We start from the raw sequence: 25301 nt of genomic DNA, 5'->3' as shown, positions 1-25301 counted from the left end.
CCACAGGGACCAGCCAGGTCCTCCAACAGCCCGCATCCCTCCTGCCTCAGAGGCTTTGCACAACGCCCCCTCTTCCTGGAATATTATCTACCCCGCCCCACCTGTGGCTCTGTTGGTCAATGAACCCCGATTCTTCCTTGAACCTCAGCACTTCCCTGACTTCTAAGCTCACAGCCCCCGTTAGAGGCGTTCACAGCTGCCCGCTGCGCTTTCTCACTGCACAGCATTTAAAAGTTAGGAATTGCCAATCTCTGTGCTTGTCTCCCAAACCAAAATAATAAGCCTCAACAGGAGAGGCACCAAGTTGAGTTTGACTCACACTTTGTCTCCAGCCACTAGCGCAAGTCGGGCCTCCCGCACAGGGCTGCCCAATTTTCTTGAGTAAAGGAATGAGATGAATCCTGCAGGTGGTAAACAGGGTGGAGGTAGGCTACTGCCCTGTGAGGAAGTGCTCTCCTCGAGGTACATACTGCATGGCACCCTAATACCAAAGCGTGGTTCAAGAACCACTGACATCAGTGTCGGCCGGGGGCCGGTTAGAAACACAGAGCGCCAGGGCACCCCCAATTTCTCATGAAAGTTTGAGAGGTGCTGCACAGTGAAACTGAGGAAAGCGTGCATGAACGAACAAACACCTGTGGCTGTTGTCTCAGAGTCCCTTTGCTAAAATCTTGCCGATTGCCTCTTTCCAAGCATCAAGACCTAATATCCTCTGAAATCTTAGAAATCCCTAAAGCGATGATATTTGACAGAGTTACGTGGCCTTACGAACCACCTGGATAGCTCAAAGGACTTTTCCAGCTTAAAATGATTTATCTGATAGCCCCACAATTGACAGAGCTACTGCAGCTGGCGTCACGACCTTAAGAGCTGCCACAAAGTCTTCTTGTTTTCTTGAGTTTTTATGTTATGCTTTCAATGATTGACCTTCCAGAGACACGATTTCACTGAGGCTTGGAACATTAAATTATTTCAAGACACAGCTCCACACACACATCTTAGTCTCCCTAAAAACCTGGATATTAGGCGCATCTGAACTACCCTAGGTATTCAGTGGCACAAAGTCTCTCTCGGCTTAAAATATGACTTCCTGATAACGTTGTTATTTCTACGATTCCTTTGCTGGCTGTGCATGCAGATATCTGCGGTTTCATGCGCCTCTTTGCAAAGGCAATCAGCCCAAGTAGCCGAGCGTAAACGCATTTCTAGTCATCTGTGCTGCCCAGGACGTCTCAGAAGACACACCAGTCTTTCTTCCCCTAAGTTGTAATGCTTTGAAGCACTTAAGGATTTCATTAGCAATGAACAAATCACTGTTCTGCAAGACCTAAAAAAAAAAAAAAAAAAAAATGTGACCCAGAAAAGGACACCGTCCTTTGGTACCGCTTAGGCAGCTGAATCTCTCTTGTTCCAAACGACACCTGCTTGATGTGGCTTTTCTTCCGTAATAAGTTACAAATCCGTACTGCGATCATTAATCGTAAGAGCCTCATCCATGTCCCCTTTCTGAGAAGGTAAGCTGGAGGGATGATTACCGCGGACCATTTGAACAAATGCTCGTAAGAGTGTGGCCACAGCATGGAGCGTGGGCACCCCCATGTGTCGTGTAGGGGAATTTATTCCATGAATGTTGCAATCACCAATTGCACAGGGATTCTGAGAGGCTGCAGCCGGGCAGGGTCCTGGGTGCCGGCGATGCGGACGTGCATTAGACAGACAGGCGCCCTATCCCCATAGCACATATTTCAGCTGGACAGCAAATATCTGTGTGCTCCACAAACAAGTCCCAGAGGACAGGGACCTCCTGCTTGGTTTACCAATAATCACTGAGCATCTAGAAAGGGCTTGACACAGGTGATCAATAAATATGTATCAAATGAACAAATACAAATAAAAAGATAATTATGCATTTTGGGCAAGGCATGTTGGCTCACACCTGTAATCCTGGCACCTTGGGAGGCCAAGGTCGTCTTGAGACCAGGAGTTTGAAACCAGCCTAGGCAACATAGTAAGACCCCATCTCTACAAAAAATTAAAAAATAAAAACTAACCAAGCATGGTGGCACATGCCTGTAGTCCCAGTTACTCAGGAGGCTGAGGCAGGAGGATGGTTTGAGCTCAGGAGGTCGAGGCTGTAGTGAGCTATGATCACACCACTGCACTCCAGCCTGGGTGACAGAACAAGACCCCATTTCAAAAATTAAAAAAAAAAAAGAAAAAAGGAAATTATGCATTTTAAAAATGCGGTTGCATGGGCCGGGCACGGTGGCTCATGCCTGTAATCCCAGCACTTTGGGAGGCCGAGGCGGGCAGATCACGAGGTCAGGAGATCGCGACCATCCTGGCTAACACGGTGAAACCCCGTCTCTACTAAAAACATACAAAAAAATTAGCTGGGTGTGGTGGCAGGGGCCTGTAGTCCCAGCTACTAGGGAGGCTGAGGCAGGAGAAAGGTGTGAACCCAGTAGGCGGAGCTTGCAGTGAGCAGAGATCGAGCCACTGCACTCCAGCCTGGGCGACTGAGCCAGACTCCGCCTCAAAAAAAAAAAAAAAAAAAAATGTGGTTGCATGTTTTTCTTCTTGAGTTTGAAGAGTTCTGGTATATTCTGGATACAAGTCCTGTATCAGATATGTGACTTTCAAGTATTTTTGCCCACTCTGGGATATACATACATTTTCATTCTTTTAGTATCATTTGAAGAGAAGAAATTCTGAATTTTGATAAAGTACAATTTATAATCTTTTTTATTTATAGATCATACTTGTGTCATATCTAGGAATTATTTACCTCACCCAAGATAACAAAGATTTTCTCCTATGTTGTCTTCCTGAATTTTAGCAGTTTTAGGTGTTACAGCTAATTCTATTATCCTTTTTGAGTTAATTTTATAGATGATACGAAATATTAATTGAAGCTTGCTTTTTCTGCCTATGGATGTCCAATTTCTACAGCATAATTTGTTGGAAAGATTATGTTTTCTCCGTTGAATTTCCTTTGCTGCTTTGCCAAAAATCAATTAACCATATGCCTATGAGTTCATTTCTGGAATCTCTACTCTATTCCATTGATCTTTTTGCCTGTCTTTATGCCAATACCACACTGTCTTAATTATGATAACTTTGTAGTAATTCTAAAGTCGGGTAATGTAAGTCTACCAACCGTACTGATCTTTTTCCAAGTTGTTTTGGCTCTTCTAGGTCCTTTGAACTACCATGTAAATTTTATAATCGCCACGTCAATTTCTTCAGAATCTGCTGAGATTTTTATTGGAATGGCATTGAATCAATAGATCAGTTTGGGAAGAATTGACATCATAATAATACTGAAACTTTCAACCAAGAGCACAGTCTATGGCCCATTCATTTAGACCTTCTTTCTCTTAGTAGTGGGTTGTAGTGCGGTGTCCTTTACATCTTTTGTGTATACATCATTTTTATGCCTTTGTAAGTTATATTTCTATTTCAATTTCTGCTTGTTCATTATGATTACATAAAAATTCAATACATGTTGTATATAAAAATTCAATACATGTTTTATATCCTTTTTTTTTTTGAGACAGAGTCTTGCTCTGTCACCCAGGCTGGAGTGCAGTGGCGTGATCTCAGCTCACTGCAACCTCCGCCTCCTGGGTTCCAATGATTCTCCTGCCTCAGCCTCCCCAGTAGCTAGGATTACAGGTGCATGCCGCCACACCCGGCTAATTTTTTGTATTTTAGTAGAGATAGAGCTTCACTGTGTTACCCAGGCTGGCCTCGAACTCCTGAGCTCAGGCAATCTGCCCACCTCGGCCTCCCAAAATGCTGGGATTACAGGCGTGATCCACCATACCTGGCCCACTTTTCAGTTATAGCACCTTTTTTGTAGATCCTATAGAATTTTCTACATATACAATATACCATCTGCAAATAAATAACGCCTTTACACTTTCCTTCCCAATCCAGTTCCCTTTTATTTCTTTTTCTTGCCTTATTGCATGGACAATTGCACATTGCACTGCACCTCCAGTACAACGTTGAGTAGACATGATGAGAACAGGCACCCACCCGTGCCTTGCCCTTATCATAGGAGAAAGTCTTTTTAACTGCTTAAGTATAAATATATATTAACTGTAAATTTTCCATAGATTTCTTTCATTATGATGGGGAAGCTGCCTTCTAATTGTAGTTTGCAGACAGACAGTTTTAATCAGAAATGGATGTTGAAGGCTGTCAAATGCTCACTAGGCTTCTATTGAGATGATCGTGTAATGTAGCTCCTGATATGTTTAATTATATTGATTAATTTTTAAATGTCAAATTAATCTTACATTTCTGGGGTAATGCCTACTTGTTCATGATGTATTATCCTTTATATATATGTTAGTTTGGATTTGCTAAAATTTTAAGAATTTTACTCAAATATTGATGTTCAGTGCTATAACTTTCCCTCTAAGAATGTAATGCTATAAATTTCCCTCTAAGACCACTTTAACTCATAAGTTTTGATATGCTGTGTTTTCATTCTCATTTACTTCAAAATGCTAATTTTTATTTCGGTTCCTTTTTTGACTTACGGGTAGACATGTGTTATTGAGTTTCCAAATACTTAGAGATTTTGCTGACTTTTTTTAATTGATTTCCAATTTTTCCAATTTTTTATTCCACATGACTAAAAAATATATTTTGTGTGACTTGAAGTCTTTTAAATTTACTGGGACTTTTCTTATGGCCAGAATATGGTTTTCCTTGGTAAATGTTCTGTGTGCACTTGAAAAGAACGTGTCCTACCATTGCCGAGTAGATCGTTTTAAAAGTGTCAACTTGGGTGATGATGTTCATGTTGTTCATGATGATGTTCATCTTTACTGAGTATTTGTCCACTTGGTCTATCAGTTGTTGAGTGAGGGTGTTAAAATCTCTGACAATATTTGTAGTTTTTCTACTTCTTGCACATCTATCAGTTTTTGCTGTGTATATTTTGATGCTCTTTTATTAGGTGCATGAATGTTTATGATTATTAAGATTTCTTGATGAATTTACCCCCTTTATAATTTTGTAATGATCCTCTTAATTCCTGATTTTTCTGCTACAAAGTCTACTGTCTCTAATGTTAATATAGTAGTGAGCTTCCTTGCTGTTAGTATTAGCATACTGTAACTTTTTCTATTCTTTTAACTTACTTGAGCCTCTATATTTGAAGTGAGTTTCCTGTAGGCAGCATCCTAGATTGTCCAATTTGGCATCTCTTTCTTTCAATTTGAGGTATTTATACCATTTACATGTAATGTGATTATTGGTATGGTTAGATCTAAATCTATTATCTTGCCATTTATTTTCTATTTATCCTATCTATTCTTTGTTCCTTCTTCTTTTTCTGCCTTCTATTAGATTAAATGTTTTAAATGATTCTATTGTATTTCCATGCTTTGCTTATTGGCTATAAGTCTTTACTGTATTATTTTAGTAGCTGCATTAGAATGTATCACATTCATCTTACACCTACCACACTCTACCTTGAGGTAACATTACGTCACTTCATGTATGGTATAAAAGCCTTGTAACAATACACTTCCATTTCTCCCTTATTGGTCTTTGTACTATTGCCATTATACATTTTACCTCTACATATGTCATAAACCTCATATGACATTGCTTTAAACGATCGATTATGATATGAAGAAATTTTAAAAGTAGGTAAAATATTTATATACCCACATAGTGACCATAACCAGTGTTTTTTGTTCCCTTGTGTAGATACAGATTTCCACCTGGTATCACTATCCTTTTGCATTTCTTATAGTACAGGTCTCCTGGCGATTAATTCTTTCAGCATGTGTTTGTCTAAAACCTTCTTTCACCTTTGTTTATGAAAGATATTTTTTCTGGCTGTAGAATTCTAAATTGTCATTTGGGGGGTTTATTTCATGATCAGTGCCTTAAAGATGCTGTTCCACTGTCTTTTCCATTAACATTTTTTCTGATGCAAAATCTGCTGTCTTCCTTATCTTTTTTCCTCTAAACAAAATTTGTCTTTCTTTCTCCTTTTCCTGCCATTCCTTGGCTGCTTTGAAGATTTTCTCTTGATTACTAGTTTTAAGCATTTTAAATATAATGCACCTTGCTGTGGTTTTATTCAGGTCTTTTATGTTTGGGGTTTATTGAGCTTCTTGGGCCTGTGAGTTCATAGCTGTCATAAAATATAGAACTTTTTCAGCAATTATCTTCTCAAATATTTTGTCTGTCTACCCCATTCCTTTTATATCTACAGATGGTCCCTGACTTACAATGGAGGAGTTAACATTTTTCAACTGTATGATGGGCTTGTTGGGACATAACCACATCATATATTGAGGGTATCTGGATTTAACGGTGGTTCAACTTATGACTTTTTTAATTTAAGATGGGTTTATTGTGACATTGAATGAATTTTCAACTTACAGTATTTTTTACATACGATGGGTTTATCAGGACGTGGCCCTATTGTAATTTGAGAAGCATCTGGACACTTGCAGTAATCCCACAGATTACCAATGCTATGATTATTTTTATTTTGTCCTTTTTATTGATTTCATTTTGAATATTTTGTATTGCTATGTCATCAAGTTCACTAATATTTTCTTCTGCCATTAATCCTATCAAATATGTGTGTGTTTTTTTTTTAGAGACAAGGTCTCCCTCCGTCACCCAGGTGGAGAACAATGGCACAAACCCAGCTCACTGCAGCCTTGACCTCCTGGACTCAAGCAATTCTCCTGATTTAGCCTTCTAAGTAGCTGGGACCACAGGCATGTGCCAGCATACCCAGCTAATTTTTTTTATCTTTTGAAGAGACAGGGTTTCACTATGTTGCCCAGGCTGGTATTGAACTCCTGGGCTCAAGGGATCCTAAAACCTTGGCCTCCCAAAGTTCTGGGATTACATGCATGAGCCACCACACCCGGCCTGTATTTTTTAATTGAATTATAGTTTTCATCTTGAGAGATCATATGGGTCTTTATAATACTCTCTATATCACTGCTTACCATGATCAGTCTTTCCCCTAGCCTCTTGAACATGTAGAACATATTTACAATAACTGAATGTCCTTTACTACCAGTTCTATCATCTCTGTCATTTCTGGACTCTTTTTTTTTTTTTTTTTTTTTGGTCGATTGATGTTTCTCCTTAACATGCATCACATGGCCAGGCATGGTGGCTCATGCCTATAATCCCAGGACTTTGGGAGGCCGAGGAGGCGGATCACAAGGTCAGGAGATCGAGACCATCCTGGCCAACATGGTGAAACCATGTCTCTACTAAAAATACAAAAAATTAGCCAGGCGTGGTGGCACGCACCTGTAGTCCCAGCTACTTGGGAGGCTGAGGCAGGAGAATTCCTTAAACCCAGGAGGTGGAGGTTGCAGTGAGCTGAGATTGTGCCACTGCACTCCAGCTTGGGCGACAGAGTGAGACTCTGTCTCAAACAAACAAACAAAACAAAAAAAAACAAAACAACAACAAGAAAAAAAGCATCACATTTCCCTGCTTCTTTGCATTCCTTGTATTGTTTTCATTGGGTGTCAAGTGGTGTAAATTTTACATTGTTGGTGGCTGGATATTTGTGTATCTGTGTATCCCTATAAATATTCTTGAGCTTTGTACTGGAATGTTATTTTGTCCTGGGATACACGTTACTTGGAAACAATTTAATCCCTTTAGATCTTGATTTTAAGGTTTGAGGCAAGGTGAGGGCAGTTTTTAGGTCTAAAGTCCAATTTTACATCACTTCTAAGGTTTCAAAAAAAGCCTTCTGGGGACTTTACCTAATGGACTCTTTGAAACTTTTATAGGCCAGGCATGGTGGCTCACATCTGTAATCCCAGCACTTTGGGAGGCCAAGGCAGGTGGATCACTTGAGGTCAGGAGTTTGAGACCAGCCTGGCCAACATGAGGAAACCCCATCTCTACTAAAAATACAAAAATTAGCCGGGCATGGTGGAGTGCACCTGTAACCCCAGCTACTCGGGAGGCTGAGGCACGAGAATCTCTTGAACCAGGAGGCGGAGGTTGCAGTGAGCTGAGATCACGACACTGCATTCCAGCCTGGATGACAGTGCAAGATTCTGTCTCAAAAAAAATTAAAATAAATAAAAATGCAAAAGCAAAAGGTAAATGATGAACTGGGGAAAAATGTTTGCATCTCATTACAAACGATGTTCTTCATAATAAAGAGCTCCTAGAAATGGATTTTCAGAAAGGAAAGACAACTAACAAAGAAAATAGAGAAAGGCAGGCTACGGGCATGCAATTTACAAAGAACTAGGAATAGCCGTTACACAAGTGAAGAGGTTAAATCTCACCAGTGATAAGATAAATGCAAATTAAAGCCACACAGAATTACAGTTTTCACTTATCAGAATGGCAGAGTTCCAAAAGTTTACTAACACAGGCTGGTATCAAAGCTATGGGAGAATGAGAGCTCTCCCACCCTGCCAATGGGAATATGAACAGCACAACAGTGCAGGCCGTTAAGAAACAGCTACCGGCTGGGCGCGGCGGCTCACGCTTGTAATCCCAGCACTTTGGGAGGCCGAGGCTGGCGGATCACGAGGTCAGGAGATCAAGACCACGGTGAAACCTTGTCTCTACTAAAAATACAAAAAAATTAGTCGGGCGTAGTGGCGGGCGCCTGTAGTCCCAGCTACTCGGAGAGGCTGAGGCAGGAGAATGGCGTGAACCCGGGAGGCGCAGCTTGCAGTGAGCCGAGATTGCGCCACTGCACTCCAGCCTGGGCCACAGAGCGAGACTCCGCCTCAAAAAAAAAAAAAAAAAAAAAGAAACAGCTACCGACGTTCATCTGTGACCCAACAATTCCACTTCTAGGGGTTGATCCTGCAGATATATTTGCACATATGCAAAATAACAAATGTGCAAGAATATATTCACAGCAGTGTTTGTAATAATTAAATATGATAACCAACCCAAATGTCCTCAATAGGGGGCTGGTTATTAAATTTTGATGCATCCATCCAGCCTCGATGGTATACAACTACTTAGAGAGATCTCAATACTCACTGTGAAATTATCTCCAAGATATGCTCTTATGTGAAAAAGCCAAATGCATATTGTCTAAACAAACTAGCTTTTGTTTGCTTTTATAACTGGTGGAAGAATAAGAGTCTATATTCTTTTGTGTTTGGGCATAAACAAATTATGACAGGACATCTAGGAAACCAACACCAACCAGTGTCTATCGGGGTGAGACAAAGATTGCACGGATAGGGAGAGACTTCCCACTGGTGAGCCTGTCAGCACTTCGTGGGCTGTGGATCATGTGAGTGTCTAAGTGTTCCCTGTTCAAATAATCCAAAGTATTAAAATTCATCTACGATGGTAAATATTAGATGTCAACTTGTTTGGACTGAAGGAGGCCTAGATGGCTGGTGAAGTATGGTTCTTGGGTGTGAGGATGTTGCCAGAGGAGATGGACATTTGAGTCGGTGGACTGGGAGAGGAAACGTACCCTCAGTGTGGATGGGCACCACTCAATGGGCTGCCAGTGCAGCTGGAACAAGGCAAGAGGAAGATGGGATGGCCTGGCTTGCTGGGTCTCCTGGCTTCCTTCTCTCTCCTGTGCTGGATGCTTCTTGCCTCTCCTTCTGCCCTTGGACATCAGCCTCCAGGTTCTCCTGCCTTTGGACTCTGGGACTTGCACCAGTGGCTTCTGGAAGGTCTCGAGCCTTCTGCGACAGACAGAAGGTGGCACTGTCGGCTTTCTCGGTTTGAGGCTTTTGGACTTGGACTGAGCCACTGCTGGCTTCTCTCTCGCCCAGCTTGCAGACGGCCTATCCTGCGACCTCGTCTTGTGATTGAGTGAGCTAATTTTCCCTAAGATCCTTTCATGTATATATACATCCTGTTGGTTCTGTCCCTCTAAAGAACCCTAATACACCATCAAATCTGTGCACACACACACAACACACACAAGCACACATACACAGTGTGACAACGGAGAAGGATAGACTACCAGGCTGACAGATGGAAAATAAAATGACTGTGCTTTTTAAAAGTCTGTAAGAAACCGGTCACGTACAATGACTTGCGCCATAACGCACAGAAGCTTGTCTCAGAGGGCGGGACTGTGGATGGCTGTGGTATTTCTATATACTGTCTGAATATTTTTATAATTAACATCCACTCGTGTAATAAAAAAAAATAGTAATTTTCTTTTCCTAGCTTGGCGCAGTGGCTCACGCCTGTAATCCCAGCAATTTGGGAGGCTGAGGCAGGCAGATCACCTGAGGTCAGGAGTTTAACAACAGCCAATATGATGAAACCCTGTCTCTACAAAAATACAAAAAGAAAGTGGCCAGATGTGGTGGATTTCAGCCTCTCTAGTAGCTGGGGTTACAGGTGCCCGCCACCACACCCAGCTAATTGTGTGTGTGTGTGTGTGTGTGTGTGTGTGTGTGTGTGTCTTTAGTGGAGACGGGGTTTCGCCATGTTGGCCGGGCTGGTCTTGAACTCCTGACCTCAGGTGATCCACCCGCCTTGGCCTCCCAAAGTGCTGGGATTATAGGTGGGAGCCACCGTGCCCGGCCAATAATAATAATTTAAGACTTTTTAAATATATGCATACGTTAACATTGTTGATTGACCTAAAAATATCCCTCTTTTCACAGTACCTACAGCAGTGCTGGGCCTAATGGTGTCACAGAGGCTCATAGGCACAGGGTGGATGACATTCTGCATGTCCTGGCTGTAGGACCTCGGCTGGTTATCAGGATTATCATAAGAATCCAATGAAGCACAACAGCTTCTCATTATCCAAATATCCTCATCGAGGTTGCAAGAGGAGGCGAAAGTCATCAACACCTGACGTCATTCACTGTTGATCACCTACAAAACGGCTCCTCAGCCTCTCCCCCTGCCTCGTGTTGGCACCTATTGTCCAAGTCAGGGAGGCAAAATCCCTGGCCTTGGTCATCCTGGCCCTCTCTGATGAATGGAATTGGAGTTAAATCAGTTAAAAGAGACATTGCAAATCCTGCAACAGAAGATCACTTGGGGCCAGGTGCGGTGGCACATGCCTGTAATCCCAGCATTTTGGGAGGCCAAGGCAGGTGGATTCCTTCAGCTCAGGAGTTCAAGACCAGCCTGGGCCACATGGCGAAATCCCGATTCTATAAAAACTACAGAAATTAGCCAGGTGTGGTGGCGAGCCCCTGTAATCCCAGCTACTTGGGAGGCTGAGGTGGGAGGATGGCTTGAGCCCAGGAGGCAGAGGTTGCAGTGAGGTGAGGTCGCACCATTGCACTCCAGCCTGGGCCTCAGAGTGAGACCCTGTCTCAAAAGAAAGAAAGAAAAAAACAGAAGGTCCCTTGGGAGAATTGCCTAACTATCCCAAGGACAATCGATGTCCATAAGAGAATATTCTGAGGACGAAAGATGAAGGAAGGGCCTCCAGGAAGCTGATGAAGCCCTGAAGTATTTTCATAGAAATATGTTCTTGGCCGGGCGCGGTGGCTCACGCCTGTAATCCCAGCACACTGGGAGGCGGAGACGGGTGGATCACGAGGTCAGGAGATCGAGACCATCCTGGCTAACACGGTGAAACTCCGTCTCTACTAAAAAAATACAAAAAATTAGCCGGGCGCGGTGGCAGGCGCCCGTAGTCCCAGCTACTTGGGAGGCTGAGGCAGGAGAATGGCGTGAAACCAGGAGGCGGAGCTTGCAGTGAGCCGAGATCGTGCCACTGCACTCCAGCCTGGGTGGCAGAGCGAGACTCCGTCTCAAAAAAAAAAAAAAGAAATATGTTCTTATGATTATGCTGTGAAAACCAAGTGCGAATTGAAGAATAAACTATAATTCTACCATACAAATTACGTTCCTCCCAAATGAACGCAGTTCGTTTTTTGCTTTGTTCCAAGAATCAGAATATAATTTCAATTATGAAATCCATAGCATCAAATCCAAAACTTGTTACATTGTCACTATAAGATTCCCATCCTTGTGTTAAGTAGACTCTTTTCAATTGGCTACTTTTAATACCAATTATCTTCAGATAACAAGACCTTCCTATGACATATATTAAAGAGCTTTATTAAACTAGAGCACTGTGAGGATTTAATAGGATTAAATATTGGGTGATTTAATCATAGGAGAATCCCGAGCCAGCACAATTTCCATCTTTCTCAACATCTCAGCAGTGATGTTGCCTCCAATGAGCACCGTTGGCCCTGCCCTCCTCAGCCCCTGCAGTAATCCTCAGTTGTCAGACACAAAATTCCAGGTGCCCTCAGCCTTCAAGTCCAGGCCATAGACCCCACACACTCCCGCCTTTCCTTCTGTGCTGGCCTCATTAAGATGAAGAGCAAGTACTCCCACTATTTCAAATTCGACCCAATTTCTCTACAATGAAAATAATTTATAAAATTCTGAGGAAGGCATTACAAATTTAACCATAGGTTGATTTCTTTTTTTTTTTTTTTGAGACAGAGTCTTACTCTGTTGCCCAGGCCGAACTGCAGTGGTGCAATCATGGCTCACTGCAGCCTCGACCTCCAGGGCTCAAGCAATCCTCCCACCTCAGCCTCCTAAGCAGCTGGGATTACAGGTGAGTGCCACCATGCCTGGCTAATTTTTGTATTTTAAGTAGAGACGTGGTTTCACCATGTTGCCCAGGCTGACAATTTCTATGTTATATAAACATGTTATAAGGCATGCTGAGCCCCCTCTGTATTCACACATGTGGACACACATGCATGCACACACACACACACGCATGCACACACACACATGCATGCACACACACACACGTAAGCACCATTAGAGCAGAGACATGTGTGTCTCATTCACAGGAAAACGGCAAAGTCCAGCTTATAACAAGAACTCACAAATTCAAATGCCTGTCAGCTAACGCCTACACCAAGTATGAGCAAGCAGGTCCACATTTTCCAGAAGCTGGAGTCCTGGTGATCTGCTGAACTCCAGACAGAAACAGGCATGGCCAGATATCTCATTTCTTGAGAGAAAATGGAAATCCACGCTTTCATGATTTTTTTTTTTTAATTTTAGAGACAAGGCCTTGCTTTGTTGCCCAGGCCAGCCTCGAACTTCTGGCCTCAAGAGATTTTCCCAGCTCCATCTCCTAAAGTGCTGGAATTATAGGCGTGAGTCATTCCATCTGGTCCTGAAAAGTTTTAAGTTGTATAAATTTTTTTAAATGACCTTGGCCAGAACAGAATACATTGCTGGTGGGAATGAAAATGGTTATGACCCCTAAAGGGAAGAATCTGGCAGTATTTAGCCAAATTGAATATGCATTTACCCTTTGACCCCAGTCTCACTTCTGCCACAAAGATGCTCTGGCACAGCTATATGAAATTATAAGTGCACAAGACTCTGTATTCATCTGTTCTCATGCTGCTATGAAGAAATACCCAAGACTGGGTAATTTATAAAGAAACGAGGTTTAATTGACTCACAGTTCTGCATGGCTGGGAAGGCCTCAGGAAACTTACAATCATGACGGAAGGCACCTCTTCACAGGGCGGCAGGAGAGAGAATGAGTGCTGAGTGAAGAGGGAAATGCCAGACACTTAGAAAACCATCAGATCTTGTAAGACTCACTCATTATCACGAGAACAGCACGCGGGAAACTGCCCTTGTGATTCAATTACGTCTACCTGGTCCTGCCCTTGACCCATAGGAATTATTACAAGTCAAGGTGAGATTTGGGTGGGGACACAGAGCTACACCATATCAACTTTCATTACAAAAGACTGGAAATCACCCACATGTTTTTCAAGAGGGTCTAATTGAACATATCCTGGAATATAACATGATGCGATGTAATACCTATGGTGTTGTAAAAATGAATTCAAAAGATCCAGGGATTTATTAATATTTTTCCCTTTCAAAAAAAAATGTTTCCTACCTCTGTCCCCCAGTCAAGTAGCAATGACAAACTGGTAACAGCAAACACCTTGAGCCCCTAGACCCAGGTCTCTGCAGAGCATTTCTCGTTAACAAGAGTCAGGGCTTGCTGGGGAAACAATGATACTTAGTCTGGAGCCAGAAATATGTACGATGATCCCAGGACATTTTGTCATGACTGAAAGCAAAAACGTTATTAAACAGGAAAAGTGTCATACTGCAATGATGCCAAAGATAGTGTAATTTGACCATCAAAAAAGAAAATAATGACCAGGCATGGTGGCTCATGCCTGTAATCCCAGCACTTTGGGAGGCCGAGGAGGCGGGCGGATCACTTGAGATCAGGAGTTCAAGACCAGCCTGGCCAACATGGTGAAACCCCATCTCCACTAAAAATACAAAAAAATTAGCTGGGTGTGGTGGTGCAAGCCTGTAATTCTAGCTATTCTGGAAGCTGAGGCATGAGAATCGCTTGAACCCGGGAGATGGAAGTTGCAGTGAGCCAAGACCTCGCCACTGCACTCCAGCCTGGGCAACAGAGTGAGACTCCATCTCAAAAAAAAAAGAAAGAAAGAAAAGAAAAGAAAAGAAAAGAGGAAAAGAAAAAGAAAAATAATGACTGCAATATGTGGAACCACACCAAACACAAAAATCTACGCCCACACGAGACTGCAAAGGGAAATACTCATCAGCTGCTTCTGCAAGTGACCAGGGCACCAAATCAGTATCCAGAAAATTGATAAGGAAAAAAATCAAGTATTAATTCTGTGTGTTCTACATGAACTGTATTTTAGGATAACCAAATGGTTGATGAAGAAAAGCCATTCTGCACAAGACAATCACACCTGACAAATGCAGGTGTAATAGGATAAGCAAGTAACACATCACAATCATTGATTAATAGATTAAATAGTGGATCTATTAATCATCAATGATTGCAGTCATTGATTGATAGATAAAATGGTGGATCTATTAATAATCAATGACTGCTGTGAAACTTTTTTCAATTAGTTTTTGTTGCTGTTATTTTTTGTTTCTTTGTTAGTTTGTTTGTTTTGAGACAGGGTCTCACTCTGTCACTCAGGCTGGAGTGCAGTGGTGCAACTATAGCTCACTGCAACCTCTGCCTCCTGGGCTCAGATGATCCTCCCACCTCAGCCTCCCAAGTAGCTGGGACTATAGACACACAAAACCACACCAAGCTAACTTTTGCATTTTTTGTAGAGACTGCGTCTCACCATGGTGCCCAGGCTGGTCAATGAGTTTTTTTATTACAGACATTTTCATACATATACCAAAGTAGACCTTTTAAAAACTTATTATCACACAAAAAATTAACAATTCCTTAGAATAATCAAATATAGAGTCCTCAAATTTATTTATCTAGCAAATATTTTTCTTCACTGTTAAAATCAAGATCCAAACTAGATCCAGAGATGGCCTTCAATTCACCAGGTTCTTAAGTCTCTTTTAAGCTACAATTTTACAATTCCACCCCTTGGTCTTTGTTGTAGTTTTTCTAGGAAAATTGCTGTTCTGTTGAGTTCCACACATTCTGGATTTTGCTGATTTTGTGTAGTGTAATTTAACCTAATCTTTCAGATCCTGTATTCCTATGAAACTGTAGTTTAAAAGCTGGATTCAACATTTTGGAATGAAATTTTGCAGGTGGAATTTTCAGCACCAGCATCTTGGTAAGAAAGGCATAAAAAGGCAACAGGGCATCTGCAGTTCCTGAAAACAGAATCGCAACAAGTCAACAAGCTTCTCCGCGGAGGCCAAGAGCAAAGTGGGGGCTGCTGTGAGGAGTCCAGGGAGCCCTGCAGGTGCCGGGGCGTCTGTACCTCTGAGCAGCTGCTACGCACTGAATGTCTCTGTCACCAAGATTCCTATGTTGGAGACTTAACTCCCAGTGTGGTTGTATTTGGAGTAAGGCAGGAATTAAGGTTCCATAAGGCCTAGGGGTGGGACTCAAATCCATCATTCATTTTTATTTATTTATTTTTCGAGACAAGGTCTGGCTGTATCACCCAGGCTGGAGTGGTGACGTGATCTCGACTCACTGCAACCTCCGCCTCCCAGGCTCTTGCCATCCTCCCACCTCAGCCTCCCAAGTAGCTGGGACTATAGGCACCCACGACCATGCCTGGTTAATTTTTATATTTTTTTGTAGAAACAGCATTTCGCCATGTTGCCCACAGGCTGGTCTGGAACTTGTGAGCTCAAGTGATCTGCCCACATTGGCCTCCCAAAGTGATGGGATTACAGGCGTGAGCCACCACCCCCAACCAAATTTTTAATTATTTTTAGTAGTGGTGGGGTCTCCCTATGTTACCCAGGCTGGTCTCAAACCCCTGGCCTCAAGTGCTCCTCCCACCTCAGCCTCCTGAGTTGCTGGGGTTACAGGCATTATCCACCGTGCCCAACTAAAATCAGTCATAAAAAAAAAAAAAAAAAACCGAAATACTTAACCTACCTGACTTCAAGGCTTAAAATTACATAAATAAAGGCCAAGTGTGGTGGCTCACACTTACAATCCCAGCACTTTGGGAGGCCAAAATATACAAAAATTAGCCTTGTGTGGTGGTACACACCTATAGTCCCAGCTATTTGGGAGGCTGATGTGGGACGATCACGTGAGCCTGGAAGATCAAGGCTGCAGTAAGCCAAGATTGTGCCACTGCACTCCAGCCTGGGAGACAAAGTGAGGCCCTATCTCAAACAAACAAACAAACAAACGACAACAACAAAACTACATAAATCAAAATATCTTGTCAGAAAGATAGTCACAGAGATCAATGACACAGAATCTGCAAGTTTAGGAACAGACCCACACATGTTTTGTCAATTGATTCAACAAGATATCCAGGTAATTTAACACAGAAAAGAAATTCTTTTCAATGAACGGTGCTGTATCAACTGGATACTCATGTGGGGAATAAAAATGACTCTTAACACCTCACACCATATACAAGTTTAATCCAAAATATATCACAGAGGTATATGTAAAATCCAAAACTATGAGTCTCTAGAACGGGAAGAAAATCTTAGTGATATGGCATAGACCACAGGAGAAAAAAATTAACTAGACTTCATCAAAATTAAAATATCTTGCTCTGGCTGGGCGCGGTGGCTCACGCCTGTCATCCCAGCACTTTGGGAGGCCAAGGTGGGAGGATCACTTGAGGTCGGGAGTTCAAGACCAGCCTGGCCAACATGGTGAAACCCTGACTCTACTAAAAATACAAAAATTAGCTGGGCATGGTGGTGCGCGCCTGTAGTCCCAGCTTCTCGGGAGGCTGAGGCACAAGAATTGCTTGAACCTGGATGGCAGAGATTGCAGTGAGCCAAGATCATGTCACTGCACTCCAGCCTAGGCAACAGAGCAAGACTCGGTCTCAAAAAATAAACAATAAAATAAAAAAATAAAATAAAATAAAATAAATAAAATAAAATATCTTGCTCTTTGAAATAACCCATTTTTAAAAATAAAAAGGCAAGCCATCCATTGAAGAAAACATTTGCACCACACATGCCAGACAAAGGGCTTACATCCAGAACATGGGAGAACTCTTAAAAGCCAATAACCAGAAAACAAATAACCCACTTTTTAAAAAACAGGCAACAGACATTTCATAGAATAATATTTATAAATAACCAATAAGCACATGCAAAAATGTGCCCCATGACAGGCATGGTGGCTCACGCCTGTAATCCCAGCACTTTGGGAGGCCAAGGCGGGCAGATCACCTGAGGTCAGGAGTTTGAGACCAGCCTGGCCAACACGGCAAAATCCCAGCTCTACTAAAAATACAAAAATTAGCCAGGCACTGTGGCATGCGCCAGTAATCCAGCTACTTGGGAAGTTGAGGCAGCAGAATCACTTGAACCCGGGAGGCAGAGGTTGCAGTGAGCCGAGATCCTACCACTGGACTCTATCTAGCCCAGGGGACAGAACAAGACTCATCTCAAACAACAACAACAACAACAAAAACAACAACAAGTAAAAAAAAAAGAAGGAAGAAGAAGAAATGTTTCCCTCCATCATCAGGGAAACACAAATTAAAACCACAGTGAGACACCACCACACACTTGTAAACAACAGGCATTGTCTCACACACGGCTGGTGGCAACATAAAATGGTATAAATCCTAGAAAAAAATAGGACTTTCTTTCTTAAAACAGTAAATATGCACTACCATATGACCCAATCACTTCAGACTTGCTCCAGAGGAAAAAAATACATGCCCACATAAGGACTGGTATACAAATATCCCTCACAGCTGTATTTCTAATAGCCAAAAGCTGGAAACAACTGAAATACCCATGAAATGACGTGGGCGGGCACTTCATGGACAAAGGAAGGGTGATGTATCCATACAGTGGGATGTTATTCAGCAATTAAAAAAGCAAGCTACTGACACAAGTGATAGCACAGTTGAACCTCAGAAGTACACAGAGTGAAAGAAGCCAGACAGAATCATAGCCGGGCGCGACGGCTCACGCCTGTGATCCCAGCACTTTGGGAGGCTGAGGCGGGCGGATCGCCTGAGGTTGGGAGTTCAAGACCAGTCTGGGCAACATGGCAAAACCCTGTCTGTACTAAAAATAAAAAAATTAGCCGGTTGTGGTGGTGGGTGCCTGTAGTCCCAGCTACTCTGGAGGCTGAGGCAGGAGAATGGATTGAACCCGCGAGGTGGACTTTGCAATGAGCCAAGATCACGCCACTGCACCCCAGCCTAGGAGAATGGCTTGAACCCAGGAGGTGGACGTTGCAATGAGCCGAGATCACGCCACTGCACTCCAGCCTAGGTGACAGTGAGATTTTGTCTCAAAAAAAAAAAAAAAAAAAAAAAAAAAAGAAAAGAAAAGAAAAACAGAATATACTGTATGATTCTATTTGTATAAATTTCTGGAACATGAAAACTAGCATATAATGACAGAGACCAGATCCTGGGGATGAAAAACAGATGAGAAAACACATCCTGGGGATGTGGTGGAGGTAGGGATGGATACAGATGGACACTAGCTTTTGGGGGTCATAGAAATAGCTGCTACCTTGAGTGTTATGGATGTGAAACTCCACATGCACCTCAAAAACAAAGGTTACACCATCAATACCTGTGTTTTAGTGTATTTCAATTATACCTGCATAAAATTGAAATTAAAAATACATGACAAGATGAAACCAATTCAGAATGAGGAATAAGTATAGAAGATCAGAAAAAAATATCTAATATAAATTTAATAGGAGTTGCTGAAGAGGAAAACCAAGGCAGTAATACAAAATAATATTAAAACGTATATTTGGGCCTGGCGTGGTGGCTCACGCCCATAATCCCAGCACTCTGGGGGGCCAAGGCAGGTGGATCCCTTGAGGTCAGGAGTTCGAGACCAGACTGGCCAACATAGTGAAACCCCATCTCTACTGAAAAAAAAAACACACACACACACACACACACACATAAATTAGCCAGGCGTGGTGGTGCATGCCTGTAATCCCAGCTACTCGGGAGGCTGAGGCAGGAGAATCACTTGAACCTGAGAGGCAGAGTTTGAAGTGAGCTGAGATCACCCCACTGCACTCCAGCCTGGGGACAGAGTGAGACTGTCTCAAAAAAAAAAAAAAGTATATTTTGAGAACTGTTTCCTGAAATGAAAAAAGACTTGAAATTAGGTATTGAAAGGGCACAATATCTAGGGAAATTAATCCCAAATGGCTAAGCCCATGTTGCTTCAGACCATCTAAATGACTGGAGAGACATCAGGGACTGCTGGTTAGCATGGAATATACATCTCCTTGCAGAATTAGGATGAATGCCTGTAGGGAAGAGAGTGATGTCATGTCACAGCTACGTGTTCTGACAATGTCAATACAGTACATATACATGTGCCGGGCACTGTGCTGTCAGGTGGGGGCAGGGAAAACAGCATGGCGTGGTTCCAGTGTGCACTAAGAGAAACATTAGCCAAACATGCTCTACAGATGTTCCTGTGGAAACAGACAGTACAACTTTCTCCTGTAACCATCACAGTCAACTATTACATCAGACATACGTCATTGTCACGGTCACCTATTACCATCACTGTCACCATCACCTACCACCATCACGGTCGACTGTTGCACTAGACACACATCACTATCATGATCACTTAGTACACCAGACACTTCTATCAAAATGAAGAAAAAAAATTTGTGCACTTTACTGAATTTCCTTACATATCAATTTCAGAAAGGATTCAAAGGAGGCATATGGAGAGAGTATTAAAAGTAGAACTGGGCCAGGCGCGGTGGCTCACACCTGTAAACCCAGCACTTCGGGAAGCCAAGCTGGGTGGACTGCTTGAGCTTGAGAGTTCGAGACCAGCCTGAGCTGACTCTTATGTAATTTTATGCACCAGGAGTGTTTGGATTCCAGATTTGTATTTGATAGACCACTTCCTGTGTCTCGTCTTGTACCTCTAATTGGAAACAAAACCCAGATGCCAACACTGCGATATGGCCAGAGACCATATGGTGCTGGGCTGCTTATTGCTGGTTATGATGCCTATGGGTCCTCACATTTTCCAAATCTGTCTATCTGGTAACTATTTTGACCACAGAGCTAATGTCCATTGGAGCCTGTTTTCAGTCAGCTCGTACTTACTTGGAGAGACATATATATGAATTTATGGAGTGCAATTTAAAGGAACTGGCTAAACATGGTCTGCGTGCCTTAAAAGAGACACTTCGGATGGGGTGTGGTGGCTCACGCCTGTAATTCCAGCACTTTGGGAGGCCAAGGCAGGTGGATCATCCGAGGTCAGGCGTTCGAGACCAGCCTGGCCAACATGGTGAAACCCCATCTCTACTAAAAATACAAAAAGAATTAGCTGGGCGTGGTAGCATGTGCCTGTAATCCTAGCTACTAGAGGGTGCTGAGGCAGGAGAATTGCTTGAACCCAGGGAGCAGAGGTTGCAGTAAGCCGAGATCACACCACTGCACTCCAGCCTGGGCGACAGAGCAAGACTCCGTCTCAAAAAAAAAAAAAAAGAGAGAGACACTTCCTGCAGAACGGGACCTAACTATAAAGAATGTTCCCATTGGAATTGTTGGTAAAGACTTGGAGTTTACAATCTATGATGATGATGATGTGTCTCCATTCCTGAAGGTCTTGAAGAAAGGCCACAGAGAAAGGCACAGCTGCTCAACCTGCTGACAAACCTGCAGAAAAGGCTGATAAACCAATGGAACATTAGGTGATAAGCCAACCTATATATGTATTATCAAATATGTTAGAAAGCAGGCACCACATACTGATGACAATAATCTATACTTTGAACCAAAAGTTGCAGAGTGGTGGAATGCTATGTTTTAGGAATCAGTCCAGATGTGGGTTTTTTCAAGCAACCTCACTGAAACCGTATCACAGAATACATTTTTCTTTGAGAGTGTCTATAATCATTTTCTAAAAAGTATAGGTATCTGTACTAATGTTTGTATATGAAGAAAAGGTATCTTTGTAGTTTTAAAGACAACTGTGAAATAAAATTGTTTCACCTCCTGGTTACAAAAAAAAATTAAAAATTAAAAAAGTGTGCAGTGGCTCACATCCATAATCCCAGCACTTTGCGAGGCCAAGGTGGGAGGACTGCTTGAGGCCAGGAGTTCATCAGACAACACAGCGAGACCCCTGTCTGCAAAAAATTAAAAATAAAAAGAATTAAAAATAAAAAAAGAAATGAAGTACTGATTCATCTACAACGTGAATGAACCTTGAAAACATGATGCTGATGAAAGGAGCCAGACACAAAAGGCCACACATTGCAAGAATCCATTTCTATGAAATGTCTAGAATAAGCCAGTCCATAAAAACAGAAAGCAGATTCATGGTTGCCAGGGGCAGAAGAAAGGGGGCCACAGGAGTGATTACCAATGAGTATGGAGTTTCCTTTGGGGGTGAAGCAAATGTCCTGGAATTAGATAGTTGTGTTCGCACAACACTGTGGCTGTACTAAACATCACTGGATCGTACACTTAAAATGCTTAATTTTTTTTTAAATTCAATGTTTTATTGACTAAGTCATGTGTGTTGGGCACTGTGCCGTCATGTGGGGGCAGGGAAAACAGCGTGGTGTGGTTCCAATGTGCATTAAGAGAAACATTAGCCAAACATGCTCTACAGATGTTCCCATGGAAACAGACAGTACAACTTTCTCCTGTAACCATCACGGTCAACTATTACATCAGACATACGTCATTGTCACGGTCACCTATCACCATCACGGTCACCTATTACACCAGACCACATCACTGTCACCATCACCTACACCATCACGGTCGACTATTACACCAGACGCACATCACTGTCACGATCACCATCACCATCATGGTCACCTATTACAGCAGACACACATCACTGTCACGGTCACCCATCACCATCATGGTCACCTATTACACCAGACACACATCACTGTCACGGTCACCCATCACCATCATGGTCACCTATTACATCAGACACACATCACTGTCAAGGTCACCTAGTACACCAGATAGTACTACTTTTTTTTCTGATGCTCTGCTATAAATAGGATCAGTAAACTCAGAATAAAGGTTGCAGAGGCTTCTATTATAGTTCAGTAGTCAATGTGCCTAAATTAGTGGCAGATATTTCAAGATGCAGATGTATTTAAAGACATTACTTCCCTGGTTCTATGCATAGAAATAATGAAGTTATTAACGATTTGCTCTCCACCCACGTGGCTTATTTTGGAGACTGGCAACTCCATGACTTGTTGCTGAGATGGCTTTAACCTGACCTCAATAAAACAAGTTTTGTAACTCACTTTCAATAGACTTTTTTAGAGCAGTTTTAGGTTCACAGCAAAATTGGGTGCAAAGTATAGAGAATTCTAGCACACCCCCTACCCCCCACATATGCACAGCCTCCCCCATATCAGCATCCCCCTAGAGTGGTCCATTTGTTACAATGGATGAACCTACAGTGACACACCATTATTGCCCACAGTTCACACTGGGGTTCAGTCCGGTGGTGCACATTTCGTGGGTTTCGACAAATGTGAAATGACATGTATCCCTGTGATCATGTTATACACTGCCCTAAAAACCCTCGGCATGACACCCACTCATCTTACCCGCACCGTCACTACTGATCTTTTTAGTGTCTCCGTGGTTTGGCTTTTCTGGAATGTCATATAGTTGGTATTGCGGCCTTTTCAGGTTATTTCACTTAGTAAAGTGCATTTTTCTCCCATGTCTTTCCATGGCTTGATGGCTCAGTTCTTTTCAGTGCTGAATAATATTCCATTTCTGGATGCACCACAGCTTATTCTTTCACCTGCTGGAGGACATCTTGGATGCTTCCAAGCTTTGGCATTTATGAAGAAAGCAGCTATAAACATCCAGGTGGAGGTTTTGTGAGGACCTAAGCTTTCAGCTCATTTGGGTAAATACCAAGGAACAGGATGGAGGAATCATATGGTAAGATACTCTTCAGTTTTGTAAGACACTGCCAAACTGTCTTCCAAAGTGGCTGCACCATCTGCATTCCCACCAGCAATGAAGGAGCGTTCCTGTGGCTCCACATCCTCGCCAGCATTTGGTGTTGTCTGTGTCCTGAATTTTCACCATTCCCATAGAAGGTGCTGTTTTCTTCCGGTTATGTTTAGAGATAGTCATGATAAAAAGTAGCTACACATTTCAAAATTCTACTAGAGGCTGGGTGCAGTGGCTCATGCCTGTAATCCCAGCATTTTGGGAGGTCAAGGTGGGAGGATCACCTGAGGTCAGGAGTTTGAGACCAGCCTGACCAACAGAGTGAAACCCGTCTCTACTAAAAATAGAAAAATTAGCTGGGTGTGGTGGCGCACACCTGTAGTCCCAGCTATTCAGGAGGCTGAGGCAGGAGAATCGCTTGAACCTGGGAGGTGGAGGTTGTAGTGAGCTGAGATTGTGCCACTGCACTCCAGCCTGGGTGACAGAGTGAGACTCTATCTCAAAAAAATAAAAATAAAAAATAAAACAAAATTATACTGGAGAAGTTGGGGTGCAGCTGGCATAAGAGACATTGCTGGTTTGATAAGTGTTTCAGGCACTGAGCTAGGAGCTCAAGACATAAAGGTGAGCCGGCCAAGTTCCTGCCCATACGTAGCTGAGTACAGCCAGTGAAAAGCAACTGGACGATGTCTGTCCAAAGTCCCTGTGTTCATACAGTCTTTGACCTGCAATCTGGCTCCTCAGAATTCATCCTAGGAAATATGTCAACTTCCCAAAAATAGCTGTATATTCAGTGTGATTTCAATCAAAATTCCCAGTGTTTTTTGTGGAATTTTCATGGAAGCATCGAACATAACCAAAACTCTTCTTAAGAACAGAGAGATAGGACTTGGTTTATCAAATATAAGTACTTATCAAAGTATAGTAAATTTTTTTTTTTTTTGAGACAGTTTCTTTCTTGTTGCCCAGCCTGGAGTGCAATGGCATAGTCTTGGCTCACTGCAACCTCCGTCTCCCGGGTTCAAGTGATTCTTCTGCCTCAGCCTCCCAAGTAGCTGGGATTACAGGCATGTGCCACCATGCCCGGCTTGTTTTTGTATTTTTAGTGGAGACAGGGTTTCACCACGTTGGCCAGGGTGGTCTCAAACTCCTGACCTCAAGTGATCCACCTACCTTGGCCTCCCAAAGTGCTGGGATTACAGGCGTGAGCCACTGAGCCCAGCTTATAGTAATTAATTAAGACAGTGTGATACTGGCCCAGGAAAAGGCATGCTGACCAATGGAAGAGAACAGGGAGGCCAGCAACAGTCATATTATGGATGTGACTGTGGGATGGATGGCATGTCAGATCAGCACAGGAGAAGGAACAATTCATTAGCTGGAACTGGAAAAACTGGTCATCCACAAAAAAAAGACAAAATCAAACCCGTATCTACAGCTGGGCATGGTGGCTCACACCTGTAATCCCAGTACTTTGGGAGGCCGGGGTGAGCAGATCACTTGAGCCCAGACTGACAACATGGTGAAACCCCACCTCTACCAAAAAAAAAAAAAAAAAAAAAAAAAAAAAATTAGCCAGGCATGGTGGTGCACACCTTTAGTCCCAGCTACTTGGGAGACTGAGGCAGGAAGATTGCTTGACACTGCAGGGGCAAGGCTGTAGTGAGCCTTGATCACGACACTGCACTCCAGCCTGGGTGAGAGTGAAATTCTGTCTCAAACAAAAAAAAGAAAAGAAAAAGAAAATCCCTATCTTACACATATGCAAAAAGCAACTCCTGATGGATCAAGGTTCATCTGTCAAAAACAAAACTTAAAAATTCCTAGTATAAAATGTAAGTGAAAGGCCGAGTGCGGTGGCTCACGCCTGTAATCCCAGCACTTTGGGAGGCCAAGGTGGGCAGATCA

At 42.7% G+C, this 25301-nt stretch overlaps 1 pseudogene; it reads left to right on the top strand.

The window, feature by feature from the left end:
• The first annotated feature begins 1695 nt into the window (after positions 1-1695).
• On the top strand, positions 1696-21275 carry LOC129460271 (proteasome subunit alpha type-1-like; annotated as a pseudogene).
• The last annotated feature ends 4026 nt before the right edge of the window (positions 21276-25301 follow it).

The sequence above is a fragment of the Symphalangus syndactylus genome, chromosome 13, assembly GCF_028878055.3.
Source record: "Symphalangus syndactylus isolate Jambi chromosome 13, NHGRI_mSymSyn1-v2.1_pri, whole genome shotgun sequence".
Classification (NCBI taxonomy): domain Eukaryota; kingdom Metazoa; phylum Chordata; class Mammalia; order Primates; family Hylobatidae; genus Symphalangus; species Symphalangus syndactylus.
The sequence above is the reverse complement of the archived record's forward strand: the minus strand, read 5'-3'. Positions and strand labels throughout refer to the sequence as shown.